This window comes from Ambystoma mexicanum, chromosome 3p (genome assembly GCF_040938575.1).
Source record: "Ambystoma mexicanum isolate Mex_15411 chromosome 3p, UKY_AmexF1_1, whole genome shotgun sequence".
Classification (NCBI taxonomy): Eukaryota; Metazoa; Chordata; class Amphibia; order Caudata; family Ambystomatidae; genus Ambystoma; species Ambystoma mexicanum.
In genome coordinates, this window is record NC_090925.1 from 650,796,821 (window position 1) to 650,807,193 (window position 10,373).

A 10,373-nucleotide genomic window follows, 5' to 3' on the forward strand; every position below is an offset into this window, starting at 1 on the left:
TTTCCTTTGTGGCTGTGACAACCAAGACCCAAGTCTGTGGGTTGTCCACAACACCAAATACCATAAGAAGGTCCTCTTCCTGGGCCCTTTGGTATACCAATGGTTTAGCCTTTTCCCTTTGAGCCCAGGTAAGTGCACCGACACATGTGAGGTACCGGTTTTGTCGGGATACCTGTGGGAACGTGAGACGATATGAAATGTGTTGGTGCCCACGCGTTTCAGTGGTTTCCTGGTGGCAAATGTCTATAAATTGTTGGTGATTTTGGCCAATTTTTGAAGTTTGCCAGCCCTTGTTGGTAATCTTTTCTAGGCGATTGGGGAAAGTCAGACTCCTTTGGATTCCCCGGGGTGTCTGCTTTTAAGAAATATATGGGTTCCCCGTTTTCCTTGGTGGCTGTGGCACTCTAGGCTCAAATCTGTGGGTTGTCCAAAACACCAAATACCATAAGAATGTCGTCTTCCTAGGCCCTTTGGTGTACCAGTGGTTTTAGCCTTTTCTCTTTGTGCCCAGGCAAGTGCACTGTTAGGCAGGATTGTGTGCAGTACCCCTTGGGAGAGTACAGCAACCTTGTCCTCCTGGCAATAGGTAACCCAACATGTGGTATAAATCTGTACTAGACAGGTTGCTTGTGTGGCTGAGTAGCCGGGCTTATATCAAGAGGGGTCAATGTGAGCAATAGGGTTTTTACACAGAGATTCACAGTGACAAGTATACAAATAAACTCTTAAACTCAAGGTTTCTTGATTAAACAATTATTAATTTATTTAACAGTCAGTTGAATGAGCCTTTTCAGAAGGGAGCAATATATAGGTAACACAAGAATACACTTCAAAATACACACTCTTAGTTTCTCTAAATCAGCAAGTACCCATTTGCGATGGCACACAGATGGTTCTTACACCCTAAGGTGACTTAAATAACTAGGTGTTACGCTCACCTGGTATCCACAGGGACGCCACCCAGCTGGGTTTCTCGCTGGTTTGCTTCTCAGCTTTGCCCTGATGTGGTCTGCGGGGAAGGTTCTGCCTTGTGGTAGAATTAGGCGTGCTCTCCATCCTGCCTTCTTTGCATGGGCGCGTTGTCTTTCATGGGCGAGTGCGGTCCAGTTACTTCACTGACGCCGGCCCGTTTGATATTGTTCAGGTAGGTCTTATTGCTGTTCTTTAGTTTTGTTGCTATCCTGCATGCCTTTCTTTGTTTAAAATGTCTCTTTTTTCTCCCTTAGGTATGCGGAGCTTCAGCACGGAGAACTGGCTTGGTTGAGCCCTGCTGGTAAATGATGGTGCAGTAAGAGCTCTATGATGCAGTAAGTAAGCGCTATGCGCAGCGCTGCGAAGTCTTGCCTTTGCTAACCTGTGTTTTCCTTCCTTGTAGGTCGCGGTGTTCTTCAGCGCGAGTGGAATGTCCGGAGTGATGCCTCCGAGAGGTGACCAGTCAGGTAAGCCTTTTGAGCAGTTCGTAATTTGTAAATGTCTCTACAGCTTTCTTTAATGTTGCCTCTATCTTCCTCTTTCAGGTCGTTCTGTCCGGGAGGCGTGCAGATTCGAGGAAGCTGTTCTCAGTAGCTGCGAGTGTTTAAAGATGAAGACCGCAGGTAAGATGCTGCTCCTAATGATGTTCCTTTTGTCTCCTTGCAGGTTCTGCTTCTCCGAGGTTCGAGGGAATAGCTGGACATGGTGAGGGTCACGTTGCAAGCTACAAAGTAACACGAAGCATGTTCTGCAGTCAGGGTGTGGTTTATATAGCCCAGGTAAAGTAGTACCAGGGAAAGTAGTTCCAGGCCTGCCACACCCAAAACACTAGACCGCATAGCTTGGTTCTTAGGAACCAAGCTATGTGGATGCCTCCATATTGGCTGACAATACAATAAGGTAGTTCCCAAGCACATTGTTGTTCATGGTGTATGAGCCTGGCACCATAGGCGCCAGGACTGGCCCCATGAGGGCTTTTGAAGAGGATGCCAGGCTCTAGAGGCCCGAGTCCTGACTCCACCTGGCCAATGGGTTTGCCAGAGGGGGTTTTGGGCGAGGGTCGTGACACCGTGGACATTAATGTATCACTGGTACATTTAGGGCAATACTGAGTTTGGTGTAAAGAAATAGGGTTTGGTAATAAAACAAAGATTACACAAACATTCTGAAGCAGGTAAGTACTTTTGAACCCCCCAATGCAAAGTAAATTAACCCTTTCCTGGAGGAAAGGTAAAGCACAAAGTCAGAGGTAAGAAGAGTCTTTCAGGGAGCCAGGCCAGTCAATGTTAATTGAGCAAAAGTCTAGGTGAGTTGAAGCACTTCTTGCAGGTAAGTAAAAGTATTGCACAATCTTTAAGAAGTTTTTGTAAAAAAAAATAGAATCACGGTAGGGCCACAAGCTGGGAGGCTTCTGAGGAGCAAAGATGCAAGCAACTCTTCAAAAGCAACCAAGACATGTCTCAACTGAGAACAAGTAAGGCTACATGACAAGAGGTAAGTCTTCTTAGTTTTACAGTACCTTTGGTTAGACGAAATTGGTTCCAGCTGGCTTCAAGAGGGAGGACGTCTATGGACTCCTGCTGTCATGAGACAGAGCCTAGGACTGTGTGTGCAGGAGCCTATTAGGGCCCACGGACTAGTGCTTAAGTACTGCAAACAGAATCTAGTCAGAAGCAAAAGAATCCGGCCTTATAAAAGGCTTCTATGTCCTTATTCCAGAATGAACAACCTACGAACTACATTACCCAGGCACCACTGGGCCAAGAACTACTTTCTGAAGCCCACGTTGGGCGAGGCAGGCTCGCGCATGCGCGCACGTCTAAAAGCAAGGGGCTTGTACTTAGACGCTCGACCTGAGAGGACGTGTTCCTGGGAGCTCCGAGCACGGGGATCAGCACGAGGGGCCACGCCCCATTGGATCTCTACACAGGCCCCTCGCCTGCAAAAGCTAAGTACAGCCTGCCCAGGGGAGTCAACGCTGCAGGGGGGGAACCAGCATAATGCTGCGGCGCAGCGGAAGAAAGGCAGAGTCAAAGTCAGCATCAAGGGGCACACGCAGGGGGCATTGCCCAGGGTTCCAGGTCCCCCTGCTCCTACAAAGCTTAGTCCTTAGCACCTTTTGCCATAGCGCTTCGGGTGGCAAGCCCGATTCCTACGCAGACCCTAGTTTGAGCATTAGAGCTCGAGCAGTGCATATACTTTGCATAATAATTAGCCATGTGTAGCGGTTTACTGTGCAGATGCGATTAGTCATGTGTGGCTCTTAAACACTGCCGCAACTTGTCACTGGCGACCGAAGTCATAAAACACTTGCCACAGGTGGCAGGCAGTGCCAGATGCTGCAACTAAAAATACACAGCACGAACTACAGCGTGGAGCCACGCGTGGCTTAGATCCGCATCTGTTGGGTCATAATCCGGTGTTAGCATGCGCATTAACACTGGGACAGACGGTGGGCCTATAGCTACCATAGAGGGTGAAAACTAACCCATTGCATGAGCAGAGCCTCTACCTAACCAATGTTTGTGAGGAAACACACAGATCAGTAACTTTCACTCTCTTTGCAGCACTGGTACTGCTCCGGATACCGGACCTGAGAGTGGGCAGGCATGAGGCCAGCACTCACCCCAGAGATAAGTCTCTTCTGTTTTTTTTAGCTCAGCCCAATTGCGCTATAGTAAACCTCTTACCGGTTATCCTGCACAACTATACCCATCCAACCAACGAGTCCCTAACCCTCTTTCCCCGCTGGGGTCTCGGAGACTTGTGTAAGCATCGCCTTGCAAGCGCTGAGACCTCGGAGGGGGCGGTTGGTTCGCGCCACTCCTGAGCCTGAAAGCCGCAGCTGTGACACCTGCACTACGAATTGAAGGTCAGCAGCAGCAATGGGCAAATTTCAGATCAGCGGCATTTCGCGGTTTCAGCTCCTCGCATCTCTAGCAAATACACCGCTGTTCTCGGATAGCACTCTGGACTTTCTTCGCATCTGGGGTCCAGCACTTTGTTTAGATGGCTCTGGCTTGGTCAGTCCTGCTTCCTGGGAGTCAGGAGGATCTTCCTGGAACTCGGGTCCGACTTAAAGACACTCACTCGATTCTAGTGTTCCTCTCCCTGGCATTCTGTTCCTGCAGCAGCAATGGGAGTACAGCCAGTTCTGAGAGGATTTCCAGAGGAGCTCGTCTTGGGGACGATCAGTCCCACCAACCCAAACAGAGAAGTCGTCCTTTGCAGGTCTTCTCTAGTCGAGACAAATTTGGAGCTTCAGCACTGCAGCATGGCTTCACCAGACAAACCAACAGTCCAGGAGTTGCAGCAGGCATCTCTTCCAATTTCTTCTTTGGATTCCTTCATCCAGTGGTCGACTCTGCCTTCCAAGCAAAAAACCTCACCTTTTATGCAAGTTTCTCCCATTCATTCGCAGCCTAGCTGTCACTTAAACAGCAGGGTGGCTGTCCTCCGAGAACAGCCCTCCAGCCAATCACCCTTTGGTGCATTCCTGTAACCAAGGAGACTAAGCACAGGGAGTTTCGGGTACCTCCATCGCTTGCTGCCCTGCTAGAAACGCTGGAGCCAGAGGCGGGCTTCACTCGTGACTCCCACCAAAGACAAAATGAACAAAGGGACCAAACCTGGTTTGGCAAGCAGAGTAAATCTCAAGAAGGACCTTTCCAACAAGAAATGGCAAGAGAAGAAGACTGGTGACGTTTTGACAAAATTGGCACCCATGGGTGTCTTACTGCAGCTGCAATTGCAGCCCATAGTAAAAATACACAATGGTAGTAGTACGTAAACCATTGCCACCAGCCATTAATTATAGAAAGGGTAACATAAAAATGTTACATAAGAAACTTGACAAAGGGGATACCAAGTAACCCTTCCAGCACCCTATTGTAAGATAGTGTGTGTTGGGCCTAGAAAGTTACAAAATGTAAGTAAAGTCAATTTCACTTCACTACTCTTGGAAACAGTAGTTCCACCAAGAGAAGGTATTTAAAGTTTTGGGAAATCTAAGAGACTTCCCTGAAACACTGCACTGAAGGTGCTGTGTGTCACAATTACGAGATGATGCCTATGGAGTTTGTCGGACTCCAAAGTCAAAAGAAACACAGAGGGGCCAAATCACAGAAAATGCATGAGAGAGTGGGAAAAAGGTCTCACTCTCTCCAGGTTAGAAATGAACAGTCCTCATGTCTAGCAAAAAGAGCTCGGAGTCTCTGAGGTAGAAGGTAATTAGCACATGTCTAAGAATTCTTCCTAACACCCACCCCCCTCCAGCCCCCTACTAAGGGACAGGAGGATTTAATCACTCCTGGACGAATCTCCTTACTCCAGTCAGTTATACTTTCTGGAGAGACCATCAGCATTTTGGTGATTACATCCTGACCTGTGTTCTCTGGTGAAATGAAACCCCTGATGGCTGATTGACCATCTAAACAATTTAGGATTCTCCCAATTCTTCTGCATTAACCCTCTCAAGGTTGGTGGTCTGTTTGAATTACAAAAGTAGATCCATACAAGTATGGTCTAAACTTCTTCAAACACCACACAATGGCAAAACATTTACGTTCTATGGTTGCCCACCTTGTTTCTTGGTCCTTCCGTTTCCTACTGATGAAGCAGATAGGGTGTCCCCTGCCTTTCTCATCCAGCTGACTCAGAACTGCACCTATCCCTGTATTGGAAACATCGGTTTGTACAATAAAGGATTGGTTGTAGTCAGGAGCTCTCAAGAATGGAGCTTGACAAAGGGCTTTCTTAAGTCCTTCAAATGCCTTAGTTGAATCCTCGTTCCACCTGACCTTCTTGGGGAATTTGGGTGAGGAGATCACATTCAAGGGAGAAGCTATGGTCCCATAGTTCACAATGCATCTCCTATAGTAACTGGTGAGACCTAGGAAGGCTCTCAACTGGGTTTGAGTAGTAGGGGTGGCCCAGTCTTGTACAGCTTGTACGTTGCTAGGCAATGACCTTGGTTTACCTCCTCTTACCTCATGTCCAAGGTAGACCACTTTGATCTGACCAATTTGACATTTGCTTGCCTTTATGGTCGGATGGGCCTGCTCAAGATCTTGCAATTCATATCCTAGGTGGTCAAGATGCTCTTCGCAAGTGGGGCTGAACACTGCAATGTCATCCAAGTATGCCATGCAGAAGTCCTCCATCCCATTCAGAACATGATTTATCATCCTTTGGAATGTAGCAGGTGCATCTTTTAGTCCAAAAGGCATAACCTTAAACTGGTAGAGGCCTCCTGGAATAGAAAATGCAGTTTACTCCTTGACATGGTCTGTCAGAGCTATTTGCAAATAGCCTGATGTTAGGTCAAATGTACTGAGGAGGTTGGCTGAACCAGGTTTGTCTACCAGCTCATCTGTCCTAGGTAAAGGATGGGCATCAGTCGTGGTGACCGCATTAAGAGATCTATACTCCACACAGAACCTCAACTCCTTGGATCCTGCCTTTGATACTAGTACAACTGGACTAGCCCATGGACTTGTAGATGGCTCTATTACCCTGAGATCAAGTATCTTCTTGACCTCTTCCTTTATGTGGGTTCTTACATGGTCTGACATTCTGTAACCCTTGTTTTGACAGGGAGACAGTCACCAGTGAGAATATCATGCTGGCCCCAAAGGGTCAAGCCTGATGTCAGTGAAAACAGGGAGACAAACTGATTTAACAGAACTTTGCACTCCTGTTGTTTCAGAGTCAGATCATGAGAGAGATTCACTCCTTCTATTTTTCCATCTAAAGGCTGTCCCCTGAGAAGGTCAGGTAGAGGTTAATTTTCCTCCTCCTCTTGATCAGAGGCTAAGAGCACAGCTCCCAGTTCTGGTCTGGATACATATGCCTTTAGGCGGTTGGTGTGAAAGACCCTATGGGCCTCCTTGGGATTGCCCAAGTCCACCAAATAATTGACCTCTCCAAGTTTTCCCGCCACTTTGAAGGGTCCAATCCATTTGTCCTGTAAGTCCCTCTGGCGTGTAGGTACCATAACTAGAACTAGCTGGTCTTGAGTAAACTCAACCATGTTGGCCTTCTGGTCATGCCAATGTTTAACCAGAGCCTGACCTGATTTTCACGTTATCAGAAGCTTCTGTCATCATGTGTGTCATTCTCCTTTGGAGACCTAACACATAGTCAGTAACTCTCACTGGCTTAAGAGAAGGAGCACTCCCCAACCCTTCCTTGATTAGGGCCAATGGACTGCTAACCGGATGACCACAGAGGAGCTCAAAGGGGCTGAAACCCACCCCTTCCTGAGGGACTTCTCTATAAGCAAAGAGGAGGCATGGCAGTAGAAGGTACCACTTTCTTCTAAGGGGTTCTTCTAAAGCACATATCATGTTATTCATAGTTCTATTAAACCTCTACACCAACCCATTGGTTTGGGGATGGTAGGCTGTTGAGAACGTGTAGGTCACTCCACAGTTTTCCACATGGCTTGCATGTAGTGGGACATACAATTGGTCCCCCTGTCTGTGATAACCTCCTTAGGAAAACCAACCCTGATAAATATACCAAGGAGGGCCTTAGCCACTGCCTGAGCATTAACAGTCCTCATAGGTATGGCTTCAGAATACCTGGTAGCATGGTCTACCACAACCAATATACATCGGTGGACCCTCCCACATCTAGGGGACCAACAATGCCAATCTCTACCCTCTCAAAAGGAACGCCCACCACTGGGAGGGGCCCCAAGGGTGCCACATTCTTGGCTCCACTCTTGCCAGAAGTCTGACAAGTGTGACAGATTCTACATTATTTATCTACATCAGACCCCATCTTGGGCCAGTACAAATATAGAGAAATCCTTTCCTTGGTTTTTTTAAAGCTTAACTGACCAGCCAAAGCAATCTCATGGGCTAACTGTAGAAACTGGGCTCTCACCTCCTGAGGCACTACAAGTCTTCTGTAGTCACCTGGGGTAGACCCTATAGGATTACTGTAAAGGAGGCCATCCTCCCAGTAGAGCCTGTGTTAGGCAGAATCACATGCAGTACCCTTTGGGAACACTACATGCAATTAAGACTACAAGTGTCAGTACAATTTCACCTTTGGTAAAAGCCTGTACTACAAAGTTATGTGGTAGCAGTGGCTGAGTAGCCAGACTTATCTCAAGAGTTGAGTGAGCAGTAGATATGTTACTCATAGGGCCAACAAATACAGTGATTCAAACAAACACTTACTCAAGGTTTCTTGGTAAAAGAATATACATTTATTTACACAGTCAGTTTGAAAACATTACACTAACAAGAGCAGCCCAATATCACACACTAATATACTACAAATACGCAACCAATAAGTTACTGAACAAGTTCATCTCCCCTGAAGTGGGAGCAAAATGGCACTTCAGATACTTAATAAAGGGGTAAAAAGACAAGTTTATAAGAATAGACAGCACAAATACTTTCATAGGCCGGGCAAAGGGTTTCAGTAAACTACCAGCAATTCAGTTCATAGGCCTGGGCCAAAGTCAATGGTTCAGAGTCTTTGAATAGGATAGCACAGTTCTGGTAGTAAACGGTTAAGTCTTTGCCACAGAGTTTAGAAGATTTTGGCTAAGCGAAATGTTTGACGAATATTTAGGGAAGGCCAAGCCTTCGAAGTTGAGAAAGTTCCATGAACTTTCGCGATGGCTGAAAAGATTTCCAGACTGCGTTTGCACAGTACCTTTTTTATTGAAGAAGAGCTGTAGCTGAGGCAGTTGTTCCTGGCAGACCGTGCAGATCTCGCTGTTCCTGGGCTTCAGTCATGGGGACAAGAAGGAGGACATCGGGAGGTTCCTGCACTGCCCAGGGATGAGGCCACAAGCTTAGCAAAAAGTCGGTTTAAGGTGTGAATGCCTTAAAGTCCACAAACTGGTATCCTTCCCACTGGCATCCGGTTTTCCACAGTGTTAGGCAGAATCATATGCAGTACCCTTTGGGAACACCACACACAATTAAGACTACAAATGACAGTACAAATTCACCTTTGGTACAAGCCTGTACTACACAGTAAAGTGGTAGCGATGGCTGAGCAGCCAGACTTATCTCAAGAGTAAAGTGAGCAGTATCAGAAGTTACACAAAGGACAGCAATTTCTATGGTTCAAACAAACACTGACTCAAGGTTTCTGAGTAAAAGAATATAGATTTATTTACACAATCATTTGTAAAACAGTTCACTAAGTAAAGCAGCAGAAAATCTCAATCTTAATATACTACACAACACCCAATGAATTCTGGACAAGTTAAGCTCAAAAAGACGTGTGAGCAAAGTTGCACTCCAGTTATTTAAAAAGGGAGGGAAAGACAAGGTTATTCAAAATCAAACAGCACCAACAAGTAAGTAGGCAGGGCAATCTAGAAAAGGCTTACTACAATGAGGATTCAAATCAATAGGCCTAGGCCAATGTTAATGGTTCAGAGTCTTTGCAGAGGATCACAAAGTTCAGAGTAGTTTGCGTTTAAGTCTTTGCCAAGAGTTCGAAACAAAGTTGGTTGCAAGAAAACTTACTTAAAAGAGTAGAGCTATAGACAAGCCCTCGGATTGGCGAAAGATTTAAAACACTTTCACCTCGGTCAGACGAATAGAACAACCGGGTTTGAACAGTACCTTAGAAGAAGAAGAATGCTGTAGCTGAGGCAGAAGTTCCTGGCAGATCCTGCAGGCTCATGGTTCCTGAAGCGACTGTCGGACTGACAAGAAGGAGGAAGACTGGAAGGTCCTGCACTGCCCATGGAAGAAACCTGCAGCAGAGCAAAGCAACAAATAAAAGGTGCGCTCCTTAAACCCAAACAGGGTCCGGTCCTCCTGGCTATCCGGTTCACTGCAGCGATGCACAGCAATTCGACCAGGGGAGGGAGGGCTTGCTTGGTATTTGGCAAACTGCCTGGTCCCACTAGCTCAAGGGAAGAAGATTCCTTGCAGATCTTCTCTGTCGTCAAAGTTTAAGAGATTCGGACCCGCAGTACGGCTTCAAAGGGAGGTTCAGTAGTTGCAGCAGTCCTCTTCCTTCAGCTTCCCTTCAGTTCTCTCGATCCAGTGGCGACTCTGCCTTTCAAGACCCAGAGACCTGCTTTTTATGCAGTTTTCCTCCATTCACACAGCCTGGCTGCCAATCACACAGCAGGGTGGCTGTCCTGGCAGGACAGTCACCTAGCCTATCAAACAAGATTGCAACTTGGGTCTCCAAAGAGACCCTGTGCCGGGGGCCTAAAACCCCTCCCTCACATCCTGTCTACCTAGACTCTCAGGTGCCTAAGGAGGGCTTCTGTGCAGAAGCCCGCCAAAGGACGGCGAACAAAGGAACCAAACCGGGTTTGGCGCGCAGAGTAAAACACGAGAAAGACCTTTACAAAAAGAAATGGATGATAAACCCAGCCGGAACCAAATTAAATTAAATGGGGTCCAGCA